Source organism: Cygnus atratus, chromosome 3 (assembly GCF_013377495.2).
Source record: "Cygnus atratus isolate AKBS03 ecotype Queensland, Australia chromosome 3, CAtr_DNAZoo_HiC_assembly, whole genome shotgun sequence".
Taxonomy (NCBI): domain Eukaryota; kingdom Metazoa; phylum Chordata; class Aves; order Anseriformes; family Anatidae; genus Cygnus; species Cygnus atratus.
In genome coordinates, this window is record NC_066364.1 from 10232220 (window position 1) to 10258762 (window position 26543).

The window sequence follows — 26543 nt, forward strand, 5'->3', positions numbered from 1 at the left end:
AGTTGGTGGTTCTTCTTAAAAGATTAGAGTAAGCTGTGTAATGTGTCATGATGAAAGTGGTAAAGATTTGTAATAACGGACAGACTGTCGTTTTTGTTTCTGAAAGTAGACTTCTATCTAATTTAGGCTTTTAATTGTACTGAATTTTATCAGCCTGTAATACAGAAAACATTGGAAATGGGCCTATATCTTTCTGTGAAATTCTGGAAATGGCTTTTTGAATTGATTCCTCTCAAAAGAATCTGGTTCCTATTGGTCAGCATCAATGCCAGCAGGTATTCTTATTTCCACATCATTTCCCCTCACTCTCTTTGTTTCCTACTAATGGCAAGATGAGAAATGATGCTGATAAGCAGTCACAGGACTAATTATTACATGCCGAATCCTACAGACTTGTCAGTAAAGTTAAAAGAAATTGGCAGTATATTAACCATGACCTAAAACTACAGGTGGGGAGTTTCAAAGCAAAATCAGATGGGACTTTAGCCATTACAACTGCTGGCCTGCAGTATAACAAAAAAAATCTACATTGACTATTTTATTCCATCCACAAATGGAAACTTGTATGATGTGAAAAACTCTGTGTGTAAAAATGGAAATCCTATAAATTCAAATAATAAAAGATATCACTTAAGTAATATTTAATGCAAAGAGGCATTCAGATAATCTGGAATATCTGTGAACAATGTTTTCTTCAAAGGAGTAGCCAAGATTTCTCTTTGAAATGCCTTGTTTGAAGTCTCTTTGCACGGCCATAAAACAAAAGACTCTCTGTTTAAAGGATTACATTAAAGGAGGGTTTCTCCTGCATTTATTTGTTGGAAAATGCTGATGAGGGAGAGACCCCCAAACTGCTACGGAGTGTATTATGACTGTCATTTCAAAGAAGACTGATAAGTTCTTTAGATCTTTCTCCAACAATGAGATAATCGTGCATCCTTGTCCTTTAATTATGGTTTCTAGCCCAAAATTTATCAAAGAGCATAATTTTACTGCATTTTGATGTTCTTTACTATCAGTGCTTTCTTTTTGCTTTGCTTTGCTTTTCATTTGCTGTACACCCCTGAAGCACATGCCTCAGATAACACAGAAGAATTTAAACCTTTAAGAAACAGCATAGTACTGATGAAAAATAAGGAGCTTTGACCAAGTTGACCAAGTTTTCGTACTCCTTACTTCTGCAATTGGCATACAGGCCATTTTTCTTTATATGTGAAGAAATACGATGCAAAGAGAACACATGGTCATGCGCTGTGCTGTATGGCTTTTGGTTACAAGAGGTCCTCATGGCATTTGTCTATTTGTCTGGTTTGCCTAGTCAGTGTAGTCCCTCCAAAACCTCTGAAGCTACAGCAGAAGTGACATGTTAAGTCCTTAGAGCCAGAGATTTGTAAGGGCTGAACCGATACCTGTGAGCATTTGCCTGGCTGCCAGTGGCACAAAGGCCATGGAAATTTGTTCCTGGGTTCCCACAGCGAGTCCAGCAGCCCCAGGTCAAACCAAACCATTGGTATGACTCTTCCTGAGCTTTCACAATTGTTGGCTTTCCAGAGGAATGGAAGGCTCCCGGTAGTGAATGTAAGTTTCCCAACCAGCAGCTTGCTTTTTTCAGATATCTTCCACAGCCCCCCTTAAAAGTACTCTGCGGGCGTCTCAGCTACACCAGCACCAGTGCACTGATGAGAACTGAGATGCTGGCGCAGACGCTGCCCAAAATCTCCCAGCACGTGACTTTTAGCACTCCCCCAGCTCAGGTTTGGCCCTGGTGAGATCCTCCAGATAGTGCTGAGGACTGAGGTATCCCAGCCAGAGGTCTTTCCCAGCTGGTAGTGATGGACAAGGCCTCCCTGTTTTGGGAAGGAAAGGAGATTGAGTCTGGCCAAATGGACACAAATCAGGCCATGTCTCGTCCTCACGGCCAGCAGTCCCTGTGGTTCAGGGGTTTCCTGAGTCAGAGCTGGAGTCTTTTTTGGTGTTTCATGGTTCTCAATTAATTTTTCTTCCATGAATATGTCCAGATGCCTTTTGGACCCATGGAAAGCTTTAGCATCCACAATGTCCTCTGGCAAGCAGTTCCACAGCTTATTCCACTGCTGTTAATACAGTACTTGAACGTAAGTGACAGTAAATACCTCACGTCTTGGCAAACTCTCCCAGGAGTTAATGGTTTTAATAACTATTCAAAAGATTTGCTTTGCTTTCTGTCTGAGTATGTCTAGCTTGAACATCCAGCCATTTGGTTCCTGTTAATGCCTTGTCCATTAGCTGAGGAAAAAAAAAAAAAAAAGAAAAAAAAGTACAAAATATCTGCTATGGGCAAACTGTGATCAAGTCACTCCTTTGCCTTCTCCTTTTTTAAGCTAAATTAACCGAGTTTGTGAAATCTCTCCTAATATGACAGGCTTTCAAAACTCAAATAATTATCCTAAATATGTTTAGACATGAATTTCATTTCAAAGGGGAGCCCTTTTTGGCTTCTGCTGTGTAAAACAAACTTTGACAGAAATAAATAACTTTTACTCCCTCTTTAAATTTTTGACTTCCTGAAGATGTTTGAAAGAAATCTCTGGTCTGTCTCCATGGAAAAATCTTCCAATTATAAAATAAACAATTTCACAATAAGCATCCCGGAATACCCCCTTATGTGCAAAATGTGTTCCAAAATAAAAGTGGCTTTTAGTCCAAAAATGTTAGTCTGAGTTGGAAGCATGCTAATTACTATAGAATACGAACAGCTTATTCAGCACTATATGCTTTGGGAAATTCTTCCGTGGAGACAAGCTCTTTCTGAAGATGAGAATGGCATTAATTTGTCCATATGCATAAAATTAACTTCATTCCAATGGTTTTCTTGGAGGTTAGTTAGAAGATGAGAAGGGATCTTTATGATATCTTCACACCACCAAATGCAAAACAGCAGCAGATCTTCTTACAAGATACATATTGCCAAAGGAAGGAAAAGTATTGTCGATATAATTCTGTTGATTTGGCAGTAGCAATACTCAGTGTTTTGTGTTACATTTGGATTTGGTGTGTATTTTTCTCACATCCATGTATTGTTCTGTCATATATGATTAATGCTGAAAGATAATCTCCAGATTGAATGAAATCATAAAAAAAAAAGCATGCATTAAGTTTGTTTTGTGAGGATGATACCGTGATGATAGCTACTGAACAATTTAACCCTCTTTAAATCCTGATTTTCGTGTTCATACCTCTGCTTAGACTTCTAGGCATATACTGTAGATTTCCAACTTCTGTGGAAGGGATGCATCTCCGTGAATGTTAATCTTCCATTTTACTCATCCACCTTGCCAAAATCTTATGACTCAATTTATTCTGCAGAGATTTCATTTTCTTTGGAGCTGATGCTAGAAGCACTCGCTGCATGGAGCTGTAAATCACACCCAGACACACTGTATTCCCAATTTCTTTGCTGAGGTTGAAATAAGCGCCTGTTTCCCAGAAATTGGTCAGGGAACTTTTCAAAGCAGGAGACTTTGAGCAGTATTAACACAGAGAACTTTTACTTCCTAGGTGAAAATGTGTTTTCAAACTCTCCAGGCTATCTCCACGGTACCAGATTAGGTGCAAGCAGAATGGGTGGTGTCTGAAGCTCTGCAGGAACCGTTCGTAGCTACTGGGCAGAAGATCTGAGGCGTGAGCAGGCTGTGCAGGATCCTCTGCAGAGGCTGAGCACCCTCACAGCAGTACTGCCCTCCCACGTGTGCATCGCACCAGGCTTTGCCAAAGCCCTGCTGCAGACCTGTGCTTTCATCCTGCAGAACAAAATAATTGAGTTAAAATTATTACAGTTGGAGTCTGATTCCTGAATGCAAACAAGATGATTCTCGCTCATCTTCAGAGGCACACCAGAAACCACGCACTACGCACTTGAGAAGATGGCCAGCTGGCTCAGAGGTCTGACAAACCCAATTCCTGCTACCACTGGGATGTGCAAATCAGACAAGGGACTGCCATTTTCCTCTCTAATTCTCTCTTCCTTTGTTAAAATTAAACCTTAGCATATCATTAGAGTCTCTTTAACCGTTTACTTCAAGAGGAACAAGACCGTGCCAGTTGCACTGGCACAATAGCTACAATAAACCATCCAAGTACAACAGGTCTGTGTGAAGAGCTTTATTCTGGGGATTTTCTAGGTTGCCAGTGCTCTAATAGCACTAACCTTGCTTTGCAATTAACATCCAAACAGACATCCAGGGGTTTCAAACCTCCTTTTCAACTGCAATTCATTACCATAAGGTCGCTCTCGCCGCGCAGGCCGTCTCCCCAGTGGTGGCATGCTTTCATCTCCAAGGAAAGGGCTCGAAGCTTTCAGGCAAGGCAGGCTGCACTCTGATTCCACTTGCCTCCCCTGCATTTTTTTTTCTCACCAGCTTCTCTCATCGTCAGCTCAGCTTCTCTTTAAAACATGTTTTGTATTTAATTTTGTTTTACGTCTCTAGCACAGCAATTTAATGCCATCCTCAAAAAAAAAAAAAAGTATTACAAATTAAAAAGAAAAAAGAAAAAAGAAAGAAAGCTTTTTAATCTTTCCTGTGTTTTTTCTCTGGAGGGCAAATTTCTTTGAATCACTTTCCTGAGAACAATTTAGCACATGTAATTATACCTCAAAACAAAAGGAAGTGAATCATTTAATGCGATGCTTTGATTTTAGGAAATACTAAATACAGTTAATCTAAGGATTTGCGACTACTTTTTTGGTTATTGCCAAAGACAGAAGTGCTGCTCAGGGGAGAATAAACGAGACGATGCTGTACTTGTCACAGAACTGCCCTGTGACACACCGAATAGCTGTCTGCAGGTATCATGGTTCAGGCCTAGCATGTAAATGCACTGCAGAATACTGCGATCAGGTGCTGGCACGCTGCCGGCAGTCCTGCTTTCACAACAATCTTCTTTTTTGTTCCCTTTTTATTACTACATTTGCCCTAGCACACAGTTGTATCCTAAAAGCCAGACCTTCCTAAAGCTGTGCAGCTGTTGGTAGGTGCAACAAAAAGGATGTTTCCTGAACGACAAGCAATATTCTCCACGTAGGAGTTGTCGTATCCACTGAATACCAGAGTAATAGCCTGCAGGCCATTTTCTCAGGGTCAGTAGATGTCAGTCTTAGGGCTTCCTTCCGATCTCACCCTCGTTTTGTAATACATTGCTGCCCCTTCAAGGTCTTAACTACCACCTTCGTCGTGGATGAGAAGTCAATTTGCTCTGATCCTCTGCACAGGAGTCAGTCTCCTGCTGTGCAAGCATCTCCCTCCCACTGGTGACCCATCACACTGACCTTGCAACGCCCTTATTCATTAACAATCTATTAATTTATTTCATGATCCTCATCCAGGGTATTGTACACCATACTCTGGTAAAATGAACTAAAATACTAACCAGGCTTAACAGCACTGTTACGTGGCACTGAACGTTGGTAGAATTGTGATGGCTGGAGAGGGAAATTAAACTGCAGGTGAAGAGCATGTGCAGGAAGCACAAAGTGCTCTACACCAACACTTTTGCTCCCAAAGTAAATCACGGCTATGCACCTTCAGCAGTCCACCTGTACACCCCTCGCTCTGCCTCCAAACAAGGGCAAAATGAGCTCAATTTTGGTCAGTCTTTAGGGCAGTTTAGGATTTAGGTTTAGGGTTTATGAAAGAGGAAGGGGTTTTGCACCAAGTTTCCATTTTCTACATCTTGTGTGGCTGGTCATACATGGGGAGAACTGATGTTGCCAGAAGTGCTGGAGAAGAACTAAGTTGTATTAAGCATTTTGGAGCCTATTTCCATTTTTCTAAGGAGACACAGGCAGCTGGGACAAGACCCACAGAAGGGTGCAGCATCACATCACTGAGGTGCACACTGGTCTGTTCCCAGGCACTCACCGTCTCCTAAAACAGAGCTGAGTGAAGCACCTGGGCTCCCTACAGAGAGCTTTCCTGAGAACAAGAGCCACAAACCATCCTGGCAGGCAAGGACCATGTCAACTGGCCGCCGAGAAGTCTTGAGGTGGTGTCAAGCCTCGCCCTACTCGAGGGTGCCTCGCTTGGACGTCACTCACAGCCCCGCAGGGTGGAAAGCCCCGTTCCCACCCTCAGCTCGAGCGGCTTTTTCCCATAATATTCAACCCCAGGGTGCAGGAAACAGGACTTTGCATCGTTCCCTGACTTAAGGAAATGTCCACACATCAGAGGGCTGGTTTCCACAGTTTGCTTTTTTCTTCAGAAAGATGCAGAGCAGCAGTAACTGCAAAGTCTAGCATTTTTAAAAGCCTTTAAAACTTGTTTTTTCAGCAACAAAAAAGTCAACAAAAGGGAAAAAGAACTCAAAAGTTAGCCAAAGGAGAAGTCTATTTTGAGCAAAAAGGAAATTTTTCCCTTCCTCTGTCCCATGAAAGTTACTGAGTACTTGCTGTCCAGGGAACAATACACCACTAAAAGCCCTCCGGTTCTTTAGTAAAACGCTAGGGTGCCTCGGAAGCCACAAGCAACACCTCAACGATACTCTGTTAGAAGCAGCGGTGATGAAACAACCACCACAACATGGCTGGAGATGAGGACAGCACGATCCACGGCCACATACAGCAATACTGTGCCAAGGACCCCAGGACAAGGAAAGGGAGAGGCTTCCCCTCGGGAGGAAGGATGCTTGGGCAGCCTGCGGCCACCGAGGCAAGGTCTGGTCCTCTCACCGGTCACTCCACCATCCATCTTATTGCTCACCCCCAGCAGCATCATACGGTAATGAAAGGGGAAATCGTCTTCTTTGAACTCTGCGGGCAGTTTTCGTTCCCTAATCAGTATTTGATCTGCTCACCGAGTCACACGGAATGCGAAATTATAAATGTGACAGGCATTTTTTCTTGTCTGCTTTTTGACGGCTTTTGGAAAAGAAACAACTTCTGTCTTTTTGCCAGAAGGATAGTATTCTGTTTCGGTACAGAAAAAATGCATTTTTCATAAGCAACTATTTTACATTGCAAACTCCGGGCTCCTATTCCAGACAGATAAACTATTTTTAATAAAGTTTCCTACAAGATCTCAGCTGGCTTTCAAGTCCCTGACTGTTAACCCAGAAAACTGTACTTAGAGAATTGCACACAAAGGTGTATTCATCAGGTCTGGGTCTGTTCTCACATTGAAATAACCTTTTAGAAGTTTAAAAAATTTCAATACATTCATAAAAGCAAGCCCATTTGGGTATAACATGCAATTATAGAGAGCCCATACACAGCCTCAGACTGTGATTGTGGCAGGGCAGGAAATGCTTTCCCTGTCTTGCAAATATTCCTGGGATTTGAGAAATGCTTCCTATTTCCATATGAAGAAAAAGAGAATTATTTTACAGTTTTCCTTTAAATGAAAGAGCAGAGAGACAGGCAGTCAGCCCAGAGGGCTGTGGTTAGGGCTCTCACCTAGGATGAAAGAGATTTAAGATCAGATTAGCTGCACTGTCTTTGATTTGCAAAGGGGTCTGGGGCCTGGGCTCTCGGGGGCACCCAGCACTCATTAAGCAGCTGCCTTTCTCAGTCCCTTCAGTTGGAGGCTTTCAGTTTTGTACAGATAATTAACTGTTCGCCAGATCAGGGACTTGGACCTAATTAATCGCCACAGGAGGCTGATGCCAAAACCATCTGCTTTAAGCACCTAAACTGGTTAGGCGCGATGGGTACGAGTTGGATGGGTACGGCCTCGCTGGGTGATTCAGCTCACCTGGCAGCACTCCTGGGCAGACCTGGTATTTCTGAGGCTGTCTGGAGCACCCATGCCAGGAGCTACCTTTGTGTCCCCACTGCGGGCAACTCTGAGGGCTGGCTTCATGAACAAGGACCTAACGAGAACCAGCAGATTGGAACTGGGGCAGGCCGTGTCCTATGTCCTGTAGGTGCAAGCAGCAGGTGCCTTCTCCACCGGGGGTTCAGAAAACTGAGCTTGTTTTGGTGGCTGTGTGGCTGGCATCTGCAGGGTGGTCTAGGAGCCGGCACCCTCACCCATGCTGTAGCCATCAGGCTAGAAATGAGGCTAAAATAGAGGCTTATTCCATCCTTCATACAGAAGCCAAGCCATTGCTGCGGAGAAATTCACAGAGTGGAAAAGACAACCCGAGCTGGATTCAGAATAGTCTCCTGAGAAATAGAACACTGTGGCTCTCTCCTGCAGCCAGTACTGTCTATGCCCCTTGATAGTGGTGGCAATATAAACATAGTCCTCAGACTCCTTACTCCTTTCTCACCTCCTCTTAGCATGCCTATATCATACCTCACTGGGCCGAAGGAATCAAAGAATGGTTGAGGTTGAAAGGGACCTCTGGTCCAACTCCCTGAAGACCTACAGGTTTCTTCAGGTCCAGGAACTGTCTTTTTCAGAAATATTTTAGAAAGGTATTCTTAAGTTCCCAATATCATGGGAAGGTAGGGTGGAAGTGTATCTCACTTGATCTCCTGCATAGTATAGAAATTAAATACCACACAAATTCCCTAGTATGAGCAATTCAGGGGAATGAGACTTTTGGTTGCTTTTCTTTCATTTTTTTTCCCTCTGATTATTTTTTTCTCCGCTAAACAAGCAAAACATGCAGGAGAGGAAAATGAGTGGAAAAGTTCTACTTAGAAGTATTTTAGCTTAGGTTATTACTCTAGGAAGGAGAGAAGGGCTCTGGAAAAATTCTGAAAGAAAATATTTTCTACATTTTTTTCACTTTTTTATCAAAGTGAAAACCATTTTCAAGCCAGGAGGTTTTCCTGATGTAAGTTGGTCAGCAGCCCCAAATCCTACTTTTTGCTATTCCCCAGAGAGCAGGAGGAGTGTAATTCACAGTAGATACTTCTACAGTCTCTACTGACCATTGCTGTAGCTCTCAACAAGAGTGGGATTGTCAATGTATGTTCCCTTGTACTCAGATCATTTCCTGGGACCAGCTCTGCGGTAGAGATTAACAGAGTTTGGCCTCCATAGAATACTTTATTTGTGGCCCATACACCTCAAGAGAGGGTATGCACTATCTGGGGATAAAATATTTTTCATTTTTTCCTTTTCCTATTTCCTCTTTCATTTTTAAACCCTCTCCCTAAATAGGTCTGATGACAGGCTGGCTGGGGATACGCTTCCAAGTGAGTGCTCTTGAGGTGATAGCCTAATGAATGAAATTTAACAGTGAATGATTTCAATGTCTGTCACCAAAAAAAAAAAAAAGAAAAAGTATTTCTTGTTGAATTTTACAGGAACATCCTTAGTATGAATTACAACATATGGCAAGCAAGGGTGTGTTTGCATGCAGAGATTTTTTAGATCCTCCATTGACTCCGTGCTGGCCCCAACTGCTTATTGTGAAACCATCATTGTGTGTCTTATTTATCATGTTTTTCTTTCATACTCATTATTGCCTGGTTATATTTTATACTCTCTTTAGAGCAAAAGCAATTAAGATCTCTGAGAGCTCAGAGCTCACCCTGGATGTAGGGGGAAGGCTGAGACCTCTCTCTGCCTGGGGCCAGCAGGACCTCTTCATGGACCCATGTCTTGGGTAGGTCTAGGCTGATCCACTGCATCTTGGACATTCTCCCCCTGCATCTGGCATCTGATTAATCTATGAAAGAATTGATATAAGGGCCTTCATTATGTGAGCTTTCAGAAGTAGTTTGCGTTAGTGGATAGCATGTTTAGGTGAAGAGACTCAAAGTGAAATGGAAGAACTATCATTTAGCCCAGTGATGAAAACCCCAATAGCCTCCATATTAATGGGAACTGCTGAGAATCATGATTTTGGTTGGATTTATTTCTAAAATCCTTGAACATGCTTTGGTCTTGAAATTTCATCCCTTTTAGAACGTCTTGGCCAAGACATTTTGCAGGGATGTATCAAATCAGACAGGTAGACAGCACCCAAAATAATAAACATAAATAGATGGATGGATGGATGGATAGATAGATAGATAGATAGATAGATAGAACCTAGAAGTCCCCTCTTATGCCTCCCCGCCAGGGCTCCTGCAAGGGGACCGAGTAATGCCACACTGGTCACTGCAGAAAACACATCCACAGTCACTTATCACCACACAGATCACAAATTACTCCTCTCTCATTTTGCTTGCCCCATGCAGCTTTGTGGCAGTGTACAAGGAGACATGCTGTCCTCAGACCTCCAAGTGTTCCCCTGGGACCAGTCCCTGCACTGCCAGACCTTGGGTGATGGGCACCCCTCAGCACACCTTCCAGATTGTCTCCTGTCTCCTTCATCCTAAATATTTTCCCTAAAATATAATGCTGTTGGTGTTTCTTTAAAGCTTTCGCCTATATGCAGCGTTCTTTCAGGTGCTGCTTCTGAACGTCCTTGGAAAGAAACTCCTGAAAGGTCTGATTTAAGGTACAGTAGCTGGAGCTGCTATAAAACGATTCTTGCTACCTGGGTTTGAATACTGATATAGTATTGTGTATCTTGGCACAAAGTTTTCCTAGATATTTTCAGAGAGGATCTTGTAGCTGGAGTATAATCAGTACAAAGAAGAAAGGCCTTTCACTTCAGTCTTATGCTTTTAATTATATCTTGCTATTAGTCCATCACCAGCTTTTTCGCAATCACTAGATGGAGGCCAGACTGCACGTATGCACACAAACACACACACTCAGAAAACAAACATTTGTTTTCATAATTTCCATCACCCATTCAAATCCCCTCTACCTCTTGTTCAAATAAACATTATTATCTTTATCCTTTCCTCCTTCATTTACTAAATACATCATCGGTTTTGAGGCCCATCTTCCAGCACTCCCTCAACTTCAGTTTTTTCAAGAGAATAAAAAGAGCATTTACTTCCCTGGTCTTCCATGTATGCTGCTACAGAGCAGAGAGATTGTAAAGAAGGAAGCATGACTGTCAGAGTACAGGATGAATTTTAGTTCTCTTGACCCCCATTTTGAGCTCTTCCATGATTTTGAGAATTGTTTTGTAACAAAGGTGGTGAATTCTGATATGATTCTCAAATAAAGCTGTTCATTAAGTCTTAACTTCACACTTCTCTCCTAGACCTTTACTGTCCCCTGACGGGGAAGGAGACAAGTAGATTATTTAAATATTTTGCCCATGATCACATAAGGGACCACTGACAGCTAGGAATAGCTATCCTGATTCAAAGCCTAACACATACACCACTTCTCCAGTTATAGCCATCGTGCAATGCATTATATTAGTCAACAGGACACCATGTCCTACGTGGGAATTTCTGGGACCTTCTCTTTCAAGCTTTGACAGCGAGTCACCATCATTTTACTCATCTCTATGGGCCAATGGCTCCCACTATGATGGCATTCAAATTTTTTATCCCAGTCCAGGAACATTTACTAGATACTAGGTTTCCCTTGGGTTTGGAAGTGCTTTGAAAAGGAATAAGCTATTGTAAAGTAAACTTCATAAGTACTTAAAAAAAAAAAATTACAAGAAATTGTGCCTTTGTGCATCTCAAAATAGTTGCTGACCTTTGATCAAAATTTCAGTTTGCTGGACATTCTTGACATTCTTAAGAAAATTTATTGAGAATAGCTTGAACACAGAAAGCAACCCCTGTGTTGTCTGGGTAACCTGCTCTAGTGGGAGGTGTCCCTGCCCATGGCAGGGGGTTGGAATTAGATGATCTTTAAGGTCCCTTCCAACCCAAACCATTCTATGGTTCTCTGACAGAGTGACCACTGTATCTTCAGTACATCATGTTACAACTAAGCAACTATGACAGGCTCTTAGGGTCTACCCAAGGCAAATACAGGTACTGTTGGTTTGCAAGACCAAAGAGATTTTTCTCCCATTTTCTTCCCCAGATGAGAAAGGGAACTTGCCATCCACTGAAACACCAGCAAGAAATCCAAAAAATTCCCATGATTTCAGAGGGTGCCAGTCAGCCTGGGTGCATTGCCTTCCTGCTTGTTTTGCCCTGACAGATCAGGTAAGAGGTAGTGTGAACTGGCCTAGAAGGGTGACATATTTGAGGCCTACCTCCAGTTACCAGCATAGATAACACCCAGGTTTCACTTCACCACATCTTCTCCTCGCTCTTAGGAGCCCCAGTGACTGTGCAGCAGCAGTGAGCACCCACACAGGCAAGAAAGGCTTGCAGGAAGGCCTGCGTGATGGACCTGACCATGCCGGCCTTCCTCACAGCACTCACCCCAGAGCTCCCCCAGGACCTGATGCACAGTGTGCGATGAGCGGCAGCACTTCTCATTGATGTCCCTGGGGACATGTCCAAAGATTTTTGGAGCTCCAGTGACTGTGACTACTGAGTATGGCCTCTGAGGTTCCCCTGCAAGTGCAGGACCCCTCCATACCAGTGCTTCCCAGTAAGAAACCTGCTCCCTTTCTGGGGGTGAGTGTAAAGCACCACCTGGCAGTGCCGACAGAGATCTCCACTGTCCCTCATAGTGCTGCTGTCATGTTTACAGGCTCTCAAGTTCTCTGAGCATCTTCCCAACATGAATTGAACATAATTAGTGCAGTGGCTTAGGCTCAGCTCTGCTTAGACCCTGGAGCATCAATGCCCTTACATCATGGTGCTCACCTGAAGATCAGTCAGGCAGTTTAAATGTCATCCCAGTGAACTATTTTACTGTTCAAAGGAGATGAAATGTGTGCTATATAGAGTTAAATTAACATTGTCTAAGAGGCACAAACACCTAGTGGCAGTGCAGAAAGCTGTAGGAGACGTGTAAATCACGGACATCTAATAATTGGGCCATGGAGGGAAGAGAAAGGAGGGGAACAATTGACTGAGATCTGAAAAATTTTGGCAGATTTCTCTGGGACGTGTTCTCCTGTACTTTATTAAATTCCCCCTTCTCCCTCCCCGCCCCCCCCCAAAAAAAAAAAAGACTGTTCTTCCGACTAACGATGTTTCATCACCAAGAACATGTTCCCACATACAGCAAAAGCTTTTGCTCAACTTCCACTGACTTCTCTTGCATCAGAAATGTCCCTGGGCTCTTACATCAGGCTGGCTGTGGACACAGCTGTGAAATCACGCCCTTTCCTAGTCAATGTAAGGCAAAATATTTATTTTAATAGTGTTGGGCAGGCCAATTTCATTCATAATTGAATCAGCAGTTTATTTCTAGGTCTTTTCACTGACCACCCATTCATCACTTCCAGCCATGGAGTTCAAAGAGCTGCTGGAAGGCACATCTTAAAAAATCTGTTCAAAAAACAGCACAAGGAGAATGGCCAACCCCGAGGGCCAGATGTCAGACATCCGAGGCAGGCATGCTCTGCCACCACAGTCTTTCAGCCTCAGCCAGGACCCCACAGAAGCTATGCCAGGACACACCACCAAAGATTTCAGCAGTAACTGGCACCTTGGGCCATACATTCAGTGACAATGGGAAATTGTACTAGTTTAGTCAAAGGCGGCCCAACCCACACTCACTCCTCTATCCTTGTGCATCACTGAGCCCGTATTCTTATTTTTGCTCGTGTATTTGGTGCAGGTGATGGAAGAAACTGTGCCTGCTTCTTTGCAGTTGTTGATTTCTCAGGTCCTGCCCTCCAGACAAGAATTGCCAGGGCACGTCAATGAACCCCTTTGCATCACTATGCAGAGCCATGGAAATGGTGGTGCACAGAAAGATTTGCCAGCTCTGCCCCACCAGACTTAGCTTCACACATATTGTAACAGAGGTCTGCAGAAGATTTAAAGCTAAGAGGTTTAGAGCAATGTTTTAGACCAGTAATGTATCTCAAGGGTATCCTGCAGTAATGAGTTCCCATGCACATGAGCACATAGTGAAGCCAGCATCCCTTTTCAAATACCTGTATAATACAGACAGGAGAAGTAAAAGTGATAGCAAAAAAAAAAAAAAAAAAAAAAAAGACTGCAATTTGGAGCAAAGAATGAAGAGAGCAGACATCAGTCTCTGTAAGCCCCAGCTCCCAGCAGGCAGCCAGTCTGACACATATCCAGGGCAGCTGAGTACGATCTTCATGTGGATTCCTACCATTTCTCCCTCCATATTCTGTATCTTTTCAATCTTCTTCTCCCAAGCAGAATGGCTTACTCTGCTGGATTTCCTGCCCCAGTCCTTCCCAGTCGGACCCAGAGCAGCACTCATATTAAGAAAAGCACTTTTTTCAGCTGTTTCTGTACCTCTCTGTCTTGTAACCACAGGTTGCTATCTCCAAAACAGTTAGGTCATCTCCGAAGCAAGGATGATCAATCTTGAAATTGAACAATTTAAATCTCAGTGAAGGACACTAAGCTTTTATCTCATTTCACTGCATTTTTTTTCCTTTCTTAACTGGACATACAGCTGACTGGAGAATATGGGTTATCACCACAGTTCAAATGATGACATAAAAGCAAATACCATGGTTCTTTTGCAACAATTAAAAAAAAAAAAAAAAAAAAAGAAGAAGAAGAAGAAGAAAAAAACATAGTGATTAGACCCTAGTCTCCTTTTTCAGTTCCACATCCTGCAAATATGTTGATCAACTTTCCAGTCTTTCCTCCAGCAACTCTTCCACTCCTGTTCAGCTTAACCTTTCTTGGAGCCAAGCTCTTTTGATCCATTAGAAATTTGTCCAACACCCATTGCTAAAGCCATTTGGAACACGGTTTGGAGAACGAGAACATAAATCAGACAGCAAATTCATGATTTTCATGCAAACCACACAGGAGGTAATGACTGCTGCTGGTTTAGCCAAATCATCCACTACCCTGACCTGTAAAGTCTGAGGCCTTTTCCTCTGGAGAACTATACTGGAAAAACTTCTGATATTCTTGCTCTGAGAAAAGAAGCTTTAGCTAGGCAATATTTATTTTAGCTGAAAAAGTAATTATTTTATAGCAACTTCTCAGATGGAAAAAAAAATAAAAACTGAACAGAAGGATGGGTATGATTTCCACTTTAGTAACATATTGATCAAGATAAGAAATAATTAATTATACAATTCCTGTGAAATATTATACAAACAGAGAAAATGTGTCTATCTGAAAACCCAGAAGTATGTGTCTTGGAATAAATCCAGATGCACCAAATGCCTATTTTTAAACTCAGTGACTCATGAAAAGGGAACTGCAGTGATTAGTTACAGCAGCTTTAAGTGTTAAATAAACATAAACTAGGAGCGGCTCTGGCTGGATCTATTCAAAGTGACCCCCCTGAGCTGAGAAGTGACCCTTAGCCTTCCGAGGGGCTGTGTAGGTGGAAGGGGGAGATCTGCTTGGAAGAGCAGAGCCCAAGAAGCACAGGATGATGTGATTTCCAGCAAACCCTTAGGAGACTTTGCTGTGTTCTCAAAAAGCATAAACATCTTTGGTGTCTCACCGTAAAACTCACCGTTTTGTGCCAGTGATCTACAGAGGGGAGCAGATCCACACGAGGTAACGACCTGTGGCTGGGAACAGGCAGGAGTGATGGTTAGGAGCAGGCACCCAAGCCCTATGTAAGGTGCTCTGTCTCTTGCCTTGTGTGGGTGGGTTTGTTTGCAAGAGACACAAAACACTTTTTTAATAAGCTGTTTGGCAATGGTTTTGTGGTCTGTGGTCAGGTCACGCCTCATTTACAGCATCCCATGGCCACTGCTGCACTCAGCTGCACGGATCTCCTTTGGATCACCCATTGCCCCATTCCCACTCTGCCCTCAGACTCGATGGCATTGATGCTCTGCTCCCTCCTAGATACCTAGGCACTTCTACACCCATGGGCACTACTGCCAGGCATACATGCAGGCTATGAAACTGATCAAACTAAACCTTTCTTTTTATCTCTTGGGTAAAGGTAAACATGAATCCCAGTCTTGAACTAAACAGCAACAAATTTTCTGGAATTTGAAGGGCAGACCAGACATAAGTCTCAAGGCTCAGGCCACGCTTATTGCTAAACATTTTGTGCAAGGCCCTCAACATGTATTTTATCAGATCAGAATCACACACACGCTAATGAATTCAGTGAAACAAATGGCATTGCAATTACAGTCTGTGAGCTACACACTAATTGTCAGACAAAGGATGGCAACAAAGCAGAGGCTCACATAAAATTAGATTGAAAACTTTAACTCTTAGTGCATCGTACACAATGTTTCCATGGATCTGTAACGACCCAGGGAAAGAATTTGCAGGGGAAATCAAAGAGGCTTTCTCTGAATTCGCAGCAAGTAGTTCAGTGCTGCTCAGGCTGCAAACACCAGCTATAGACAGCTGACGTCTTCTGAGCATGCATCATCCCTGAACTCTGATTTATGTGCACAGGCTTACAAAGGATTTATCTTCAGAGCCAGCTCAAGGAGCATTATGTGAAAGGGGAATGAATAAAGCAAGAAGGCCATAAATTTCTCTTTCAGTACAAAAATCTGGACACTGAGTAACCATACAGCTGCTGAGTATTGCCTAGAGCTCACCAGGATGAGTTCTGCTCTATGTTAAAAAAGCTCTTCTAAATTCCTCATTAGCATTCCTTGATATTAAATAATGCCCATACAAGGGGGGCCAGGGAAGGGACAGGCATTTATATATCATGAAAGAATATTGATTTTTAAGTTATCAGTGGTTTTAAGTCACTTCTTTGCTCAATCACCTAGCAAGCAGAGAAAGTATTTAGGGTCTGGGGAGAGAGACATCCATTCTCCACTTTCCCTTACACCCAGCTCACTGCACAGACTAACCAGAAATAATTCTGCTTTCCACTGCCATAAAAGGGGTACAAAAAGCCATATTGTTTTAAATGTCTGGTGTTGCTACCAGCAACAGAAAGGTTTTGAAAGTAGTAGAAATTGCTTTTTTGACTCTGAAGAACATAAGCAAACCAGAAGAAATTAATGGATAAAAATCTAAGCTACATAATGCATGCCTAATTATATTTCCTATTTGGGTTTCATTTCCTAATGGTAAATTCTTATTAACTCACTCACTCTTGCCCCACATTGCTTCCCCTGTGCTTCAGTACCATATTAAAAAGGCATTCTGAAAACAAACCTTGTTTTCATTTTTAGTTTAAAAAAAAAAAAAAAAAAGGAAGAATTGTCACTCACAATAGTCCTTTGGCCACACACAGACAGAAAGCTCAACCTTTTATTTTAAGGAGTATTTAATAATAGAAAAGGAGCACAAGAGGAAAGCAGCAGGGATGCCATACCTACAGAAACCATAAATGAGTAATCCTTTAAATGTCATTGCTCCTTTGTAGGACAGAGAAGGTGATGAATATGGAAAACCCAGCTCGGAGGGCAGAGTATCTTTGAGGTCCATACATGGGTGACACAGGAACTCCAAACTTCAATAAAAAGTGTATGAGTGCTAAAAAAACAGCACATTTCCCAGATAACTCCCATGTTAATTTCTCATTACCATGGCTAAACAGGAGTGCACAGGTTTATTTGGACTGAATAACAATTCTTGTTGAACACAACTAACAGTGAAGAAGAAAAGCAATGTCACCTGAGAGAGAGCAGTAGTTAAAAAAATAATTATTATTATTATACTAGAGCCAGGCCTAAGCACTAAGCCTGTTTTGCCAGCAGCCCCAACTCAAGCACACTGAAACTCAGCTGACCTCTGAAAAACCCTGGCCAGGTACTTTCTAAACTCCTGTGCTATTGAAGATAACAATTTGCAAGCCTCCTGGAATCAAAATGTGGAAGGACAGCAATATTGCAGAAGCCATCTGCAAATTATACCAGCACACACTCTCAACACATGCTGGATGCCAGCATTTGTCTTCAACTTTTCTTTACATTTATTTAAAAAGATAACTTTTTTTTTTTCATTTATTACTACTGATAACTTAAAACTCAACAATCCCACACATATCACCATTGTGCTGGACCAAGGCAGCTGGAAACAACAGGCTTTAACTTAATAAAACCATAAAAACACAAATAGGTGGCTTTCTCTATTGCCTGTGGCCTCGTTCTGCAGCAGCATTAGTGTGTCTTCAGAGGATAAATAGGGCCATATAATGGCAATTATTGTCGCGGGCTCCCTGCAGACATGACCTCACCCTCAGGACTTGGAATCTGCCCCCGGCTGGGCTGGAGTTCCCAAGGAATTTTAATGACGGGGTGCGAGGGTCAGGCCAGGCTTGCTACCTCCTTTCCAAAATAAAACCCCATTTTGACGGGGCTGATTGAGGCCTGCTGCCATCTGAGGGCCCCTTCATGTCCCCAGGGAATGGTTTCAATGTGGCAGGGCGCCAAGCACACCCAGTGCTCAGTTGCTGCTAGTGCCCCAAAAGAAATATTAAAAGGAAAGTAAATCCTACTGTGCCAGATACTGCGTATGAACACTTGCTAATATTGTAAGGGAGAAACCTCTGGTTAAGGCCGACACTTGCCTTCCTCTTGAATCCAGAATGTCCCTTGGCTGTTGTATCCCAAAAAGCAGGACAAGGTGGCAGTGCTGTCTGCTGGGGACCCTCATTGTGCCCAGATTTCAGTGAGGGGCCCAGCAGCACCCAGGGGAGGAAGAAGGGGCACGTATCTGGCACGGCCTGTGTCCCTGCGAACCACCGAGCTGGTGGGAAGGCACGGCGGTTCTCAGCTCAGCCGAGAGACGTCTCTTGATTACTCTGAGGAAAGCTATCTCCAGCTCCCACCTGGCACCAAACAGACATGTCCCTGGGACCAAGTTTCACTGGTGAAGTCTTCATTTTGTCAGCCTCTGGCATAACAGTCCATTAACCTCAGAGAATTACCTTGTAGTTGCCATCCATCAAAGTGTCTGGCTACCTGACGAAATGAAGAGTTATTTCTCGGGTCTGTCAGTACACGGTAGCTCAACAGCTAAATCATTTATTCAATGTGATTAATCCATTATATCCCACCTGTAGCAGTTGCCCTGAAGACCCAAAGAGGAGGTGGTCAGGAAAGATCCCAGGAACACCAGAGACAATTGCACCCGTACAGGGCATGCCGGGTGCATCCAGCAAGGCAAAAATTCCCTCCACTCCTACATTGATGCTGGAGCACGGCTTAATGGGAGGACAGTGAACTTCAACAGGAGGCAGTAAGAGCAGGAACCACTCAAGGGGCAGCAAAAAGCAGTTCCAGAAACAGTAACTGCTGCTTAAGTGAACCTTATAAGATGCGAGGTGAGAAGAACACTTCATGGTGAAGATAAGAGCGTTCAGATCCCACAATGAGCATTGATACCATTTCTCTCACCTGGCAGAAACCCTCAGTTCTGTACCGCCACTTCAGTTTTAGGCCTGTGTCACCAGGATTACCTCTCACATTCTGCAGGGACACATGATCCCCACTTGCAGGCAGCACTGACTGAAATGATGACCTCCTGGCCACTGTCTGCCCTTGCACCTCATCTCCATCTGGCACTGAAGAACAAGCCTGGCTGGTGCCTTTCTTCCTTCAGTGCCATCTAATCCTTGAACCTGGTTAATCTGCCATGAAAATATTGGAAATGCTGCAACATCCATCAGTCCACTTTGGGCTGGCAAGGACCAGGCTGTGGACCAAGCCCGTCAACTTTGGTGACAGAAGAAAGCATTCAGCACAGAGCAGATACAGGGGTGATTTAGAGAAGGATGGGCAGGTTGTCTCTATTAACTTTTGAATATTTACTGGGCTTGTTTCAATTACAAGGCATAGCGGCATGAATTTCAGATGTACAATGCTAAGTATTTTTTTAAGGTCGTGGGTGGTAATTGAAAGTCAACTTTGATATTCACACAACAAAAATACGGCTAATAGGGAACTGCTCTGAAATCTGCCCAGCATGATGCCTTTCATACTTGGTAATAATGAATATAGGAATGACTCGTAACAGTCTAGTCAGTGGAAACAAAACATAATTTGGCTGGTCATTTGCTTTTGTTCATCTTTTGTTGGAGGAATGGGAGGGGAGACAAGTCCTGTGGCAATAGCCTTGAAAAGACCATCTCCGTTTTGAATCTGCTGAGATGAAATATCTGCTTTCAACAACAAAGGCTGAACTCTGATCAAAGCCTGACCAGCATCACGCCCTGCAGTGGTATACACCAGATCCTAATTCCTGCAAGTGCCCGAGGGGCCCTGAGACTCCCATCAGTCAAAGTAATACAAGGACAGGAGAAAGCACTGTAATTTTCAGTTCAGCCCAACAAACCCTGCAGCCTCTTGACTCGCAGGAACCTGGAATGCATCCTGCAAGCAATTAGCAAGATGGCTTTCCAGCCCATCAACACGGCACAGCTCTTCTTTGATATTGTTTTATTCTTCCCCCAGTTCCCTCCCAAGAGCTGTTTCAGGAACTCCGTGCATACGCTGCTGGGAGCACAATTACAGGACAGTGTGTACAGTGGAAATTCATTCAGCATGTTTCTGAGACCCCTCGTTTCCATGCGAGGGCCTCTGTGCGTGTTCTGCCTGTGCCCAGTGTGTGTGTGGTTATATTAGATGCTTGGGCGAGCAATTACCCAGCGTGTGTGAATAAAGGCTTGTTTTGTCAAGCCAATATGTATGTGCAAAAATGTACAGCCCTGTGCTGCCTATGATGTCTAACATACCAAGGGGGCACAATCGTGAGTTACAACATGCCAGAGAAGAGGGATGGCTGTTTCTAAGTAATCGCTCATCTTCTGCATAAACCCTCCTAGAAGCTCCTCTCTTGCTTTCCATCTGTCCTTCCTCCTGCGCCCAACAAGAGCAAAACCCTCACTGCCCAGACTCCTGCCTTACCCACAGGACCACAGTATGGCCAACAGCATTACCCAGCACTGCTGCTGTGAAGTTATGGCCCAAACAGGCAAGTTCCTCCCAGATAATGTGTCTGAAAATGGCACGGTTGTCTCTTCTGTTCTCTGCTACATCAGGAGATGTGGCTTCTGCTGCCACGCTGTTCTGGTCCCCAGGCTCAGAAATATCTCAGCAGCTCCTGCTGTCCTGCTGCTGGGCTGATGGTGCAAGGGACAACAGTGTAGTAGAAGGCACCTGGGTTGGTGAGGTGGCCTGGCCGTTTGCTGCCCCGCAAGGAAATAAGGCTTCAAACCCAGGCTGAGCTATGGACGGCCTACGTGATGTTGATCAGACTACTCACTCCTCTCTTGTTTCCATTCCACACTGAATCAGGGCTCTGTGCACGTCACCTGAGTGCACAGTTTTTGGAAATCCATAACTCTTAGTGTAAATGTTTCCAAGTCAAAATTGTCTTTAAATACTTTAGGAAGATGGTACCACCCACTCTAAGTCTGTAGCTTTATTATGTATCCTTGGACTAGAAATACATTGAGAATTTCCTTTTTTATTTTTGGGACTTCAATTATTTTGAGACAGTAGCTTAAATATTTTGGAGGGGTGCCTTTCCATGCATATCTTACAACTGGTCCTAAAAAAGAAAGCATTAAAACAAAGTTACCATCTCAGATTTGTCCATTAGCACTGAAAGATGACCTACCGAGCAATTAATAGCATAGATTCACCATTTAAACACTCCGTATTCAGCAACTGGACTTCACTGCTCTGCTAAATTCCACTGAAATCCATCATATATGAACACATAAGTGCTGTATCAAACAGGGATGCATTTACCTGCAGAGCCATGCTGCAGTGCAGAGGAGAGTGTGCACCAGAATGGATCTGTTCTTTTATTTTCTGTGATTCTGTGTTTATCTGTAGCTCCCTGAATTCCCTTTGTGTGTACTGACAGTTGCCTGATAAATGCATAGGCACTGCGAAAAGAGATAAACCCTGCTGCAACAGTTTACTGATAGCATCAGTGTTCCATCTAAAGCAAACGCTAAATCACGGAAATCAACAGTTCATGCAGAGATCTGAGATTAGCGGGTTTCAGAAGCTAAGAAGTGCTGTGACTTTGCACTGGAATATAGGAAATCATAGTTCAGCTTTCCATGTGAGTGTAACAGTGAGCAAGATGTGAATTTGGCAAAGCCCTTTTGGGAAATTGGGGGCAGACGGAAAAATGTTGGTGGCTTTTAGAAAGCAATCTTATTTATTTTTCAGAATTATTTGGTGTATATTCTCGACAAATAGCCCTTTCCTGTAGCTCATTTAGATGTAGTTCCTTGTATTCAATAAACACCACCTCAGATTTGGGACACACATCAAACAGCATATTTGCGATGTCTGACAGGATAATAGTCATTCTCAAGTTCATATTTCCTGTGGCAGATTCATGATTATGAGTTCAAAAAATCACTTTATGTGCATGATTTGTAACCATTGAGTAAAAGTCAGCCTTGTAGTAAACAATTCTGCAGTTAACTCATTCTGCCAAATATTCTTACAGAGGAAGTATAAGTGACTGTAATTCAGTCAAGGCAAATCCAAAGCATGTTTACTGGATCCTTGCCATATTTTTCTAAACTAGCAGCCCCATCTGGCTATATTTTATTGTTTTTCAATAGAAAAAGTGCCAATAATATTGTGGAGTGATGAGATCAGATACCTTGTTATCTCTGAAAAGGCACAGATTTCTTGTTAGCTGTATACATTTTCTTAGTTTGCTTGCCTGTTTAGTGTTGACAGCATGAACTGTGTTCCCAGGCAAAAATCCTAGCCCCAGCTGAACTAAAAGAATTTTTATCTTTCAATTTTATCTTTTTTATCTTTTATCAACTCCATTGGTTCACCTGGATTTATTACTGCTTTAACTGTCCTGAAAAAATTAAAGTTTCATGTCCTGACTCCTGGTGCTAATCAATGAGGGAAATGCTTTCAGTGAATGTCAGTCCTAAAGAATTATCCATCATCCAAAGCACCTTTTTCTCTTTCATTTCAGCAGAAAGCCTCTGTATTTTGCTCATGTTTCTTGACTACATAAAGGTCTTGGGTGTTTCCCAAGATTTCTAAGTATTAATACCAGCTGTTTTATAAGTTTTTTACCCCACTCCTCACACCTCCATCAGTGTTAGATCCTTGGCATTACAGGGTCTAGCTGTAACTGATATCCAAGTAAATGCAAAGGAGGACACAATTCTGAAGAGCTTGTGCTCAAATGAAAGCAACGTTTTAAGAAAGAGATGGTCATCAAGATATTCCACTAATTTGGTTTCTTGTGGTGTCACTAGCAGGGTCAGGAACAAGGATCACACAGAGCAAAGATCTCACTTCAGTTAGGGAACATGTTCAACTAGTCCAAACTTCAAAGCACCTGAGCCTGCTGTTTTCTGTGGCCTAGATCTCCGATGGCCGGAACCAGGCAATAAAAAGCAACAGGCGCTGACCTGAAGGCCATCTCAACCTTGCACAGACCAACAGCACAGCAGCTGCTGTAGAAAAAGGAAGCCTTTATCACCCCTAAATCTGCCTGATCACTTACTAGCATTAACTTTCCTCTGGTCCTAAATCATTTCTGCACCCCAATGTGTGTTTATCATTGAGAAAAGCAGCTCGGGAAGGTAGGGCCTGCTCTTCTCCCATCTGGTCCATACCCTTCTCCTGTGCTCTCATGGGGAACATGAGGGGTACAGCTTTGGGGTGAAGCCTTCTCTCAGGCTGGGTATTGGAGGGACAAAGGGAGAAGCAATGAAACCATCACCCAGAGGAAGAAGAAGTGGAGCCACCAAGTGATGTTGAACATCCCCTGCTCCTTCAGCTCCTATGGGAAAAGGAAGGGGTCAAGCAGAAAAAGCTGTTCTCAGGGGATTTCTTTCAGGCAGCCTGCTTCCAGGTGGTAGCAAGGCTTATAATGCTCAGGTATCCCATTTGTTTCTTAGGAACTATATTTATTCGGTTAGTGATGCATTATCACCTTGTGATCCCCAAGCACTGGTTAGCACTGTACATACATACACGAGTAAGCTTCAAATCCACAAAGATTGTCCCAGAAAATATATAGTTTAATTAATCAACTGTCTTTTCAACAGAGGTCATGATGTTGCGCAAAGCTCATACTTTGCTAAGTGAAAACAGAGCGCTGTACTTTTCCTCCAGCAAGCATTCCCCTTGCAAAATTCAGGGCTGTTCTATTTAAATGTTCTCCGTTTGCCGAGGGAAAGAACGCATTTTTTTTTCTTAGCATGTGGAAACCAAAAACTAACAGTTTTTTCCTGAGAACTGGGGAATGTACAACATCTCTCTGAAGTAATAAATAGCTTCTTGGTCTCTGACTAAAAAACAGTTCAGAAAAATGTCCCCGATTTTCTAAAGCGATCACACACAAAGGTCCAAGAACTTTGTGCTAGAGGCTGCAGACAGGCCTCAGCTCAGGCAGCAACATAGATCTTCAGAGTGAAATGCTGCTTGGGACATGGGTTTGAAAGAAATGAGGGACAAAGCCTGAAGGATGGCTGGATGGGGAGCCCTCTCTTTCTTTCAGCAGAATTCACTTAAACAAGATTACATCTCAGTTTATACCAAAACAGTTCACTCCAGGGATGTGGAGTTTTGTAGCTACTGAGGTTTCCATTTTTTTTACTTTGTGCTAGAAAGTAAGAGATTAGATTGTCACCATCAAGGTCACTGGATTCCAGTACCAGTTTTTAGACCTCTATTGGAATAACTCTCATAAATTTCTCGTCTTTGGCAGCATAAAAGGCAAAAACAGCTTTTTCTATGAGCAGTGACCTGCACAGCCTGATAATCCAGTGCCCAGCCAGAAGTATGTGCAAGGTTTCCTTATCTCCAGCTGTAGGCCGGCCTCAGTTCCAACAGGACAGCCACAGCAGGTTTCTTTCTATGGGCTTAGATGTGTTTCTCCGTGCAAGGAACCATTGTGACTTGTCTTCACCCAGTGCCTTCACTTTAGCAGAGAGAAGATTTTTGGAACTTATTGGGCAGTTTACCAGTCAAATTAACATCATTTGTATTAGTTGGAGGGCACAGAAATAGCAAGATTTTTTTTCATTTTAATCAGAGTGGATTCTTGCAAGATCATTGGCAACAGCAGCCAATTATGTCTTCCTGGTATGATTCCCTTCCTCCAAGAAGAAAACAACCTTGTGGTTAGATGCCAGCTCTATGTCTGGGCATGCACAGTGGAGAGCTCAGCTTCTGCTTAAAGCTCGTGATAGGCAGGGGATAAGGTCCTTCTGATTATACCCTTGACGTCTGCTCAGACTCTGAAGATAAGATTTGATGCAGACTTGTTGAGTAATCCAGGTGAGCTCCAGGGTTTGTAATGTGCTGGCAAAAGGTTTTTGGCTTGCACGCTTTTTTGTCCAGTCGCAAAGCAAGGGTGGTTGGAGACTAATAACAGACCAAACTCCTTTGCTCCAAGGAACTATTCTCTACTCTTCTTTATGGCTACACATCAAGCAGCCCAGCTCTTAATTCCCGCTGCACCCTTCCCACAGTGGCTAAGCTTACACCTCGTTAACCCTTGGAACCTCTAAAAAAGGAACAGACTCCTGTCTTATCCCAGTCAGACAGTAATATAACATCCTATCACATCTGACCCACTATTCTCACTAGGGTTAACAGAAAGCCTGTTAATTATTTCTCTTCCTTCCTCGAACCAGAGGCTGAACAACAAGTGATTGATTTCTGTTATTTACATAACCAGGAACTGTATGCAAAACTTTATCCAATTATTTGTACTGCTCAGTTACAGCCTGAAAATTTTATGAGATCCCACAGCCTCAGCACATGTCTGCAACTACAATCCGGGCTGGCATCTTAACACAGAGGACCATGGTACAAAGTTGGTGAAATGCATGAACTGTGTGTTTAATCCCTTCTGTTATACCCGTCTCTTTATTTTTTTTTACTACACATCAAAGATCATTTTCCAAGAGGGAATTAAGGGCTTGGCTGCTTCACTGTTATTGCCATGAAGGTGCCACCCAGCAAAGCAGGCAACAGAGCCCTTGCTTGCACAACCCCTGAATACCCTCCTTGTCTCACACAAGGAGAGATTTTTGGTGCAAGCATCTCCACTGAGCAGAGGCAAATCAATGAGAGGAGGAAGCTCTGAATTATAAAAAGCAATAACAGGGCTGACTCCAGGTCAAAGCACAGTGTGCCCAGCCAGTGTCTCGCCAGGCGCCAGGTGCTGTCGCCAGCAGGCTGAAGGACTGAGCAGAGACAGAGGGCTGTGGTGGTGACTAACAGGACTAAGTGACAGCAGGGAATGTCCTGGCTACGGCAGGTAATGACCTTCCTCCTGCCCAGCCCTGCCAGGGTGGTTTTGAAGGGCAGCACACCTGAGCTCGGAGAACCTCCTGCCCTGGCCCCACAGCCCCTCCGTTGTTCAGTATTAGGGTTAGCTGCAGGTTTTGCTTGTCAACCCCACACTCACATGCCTCTTGTGCAAAGTTTTGGCTCTCCACTTTCCCTCTGCATGAGTGCTGTCTTCTGAAGCATAGAAACAGTGGTTGTTAAACAGGCAGGAAGCCTGGAGGGTAAGAGAAGAGAAGGATGGCCGCAGGTCTCATCCTGCTCTTCACCTGTCACAAATAAAGCAAGGTCCCCTATGTGCAGTTTGATGTCCTGATTGCTTCACTGCTTTGGTGTGTTCTGTTAAGTATGGGTTTCTAAGCGTTCCTGGGAGGGCAGGGCAATAACACTTTTGCAGAAGGTCATTTGTTTTTTTCTTGTTTCAGGTGCTTCACGTCTGGTTTTCTCTTTCCCTGTCTTCCTTATGAAACGAAGATTGCAAAACCCTGCTA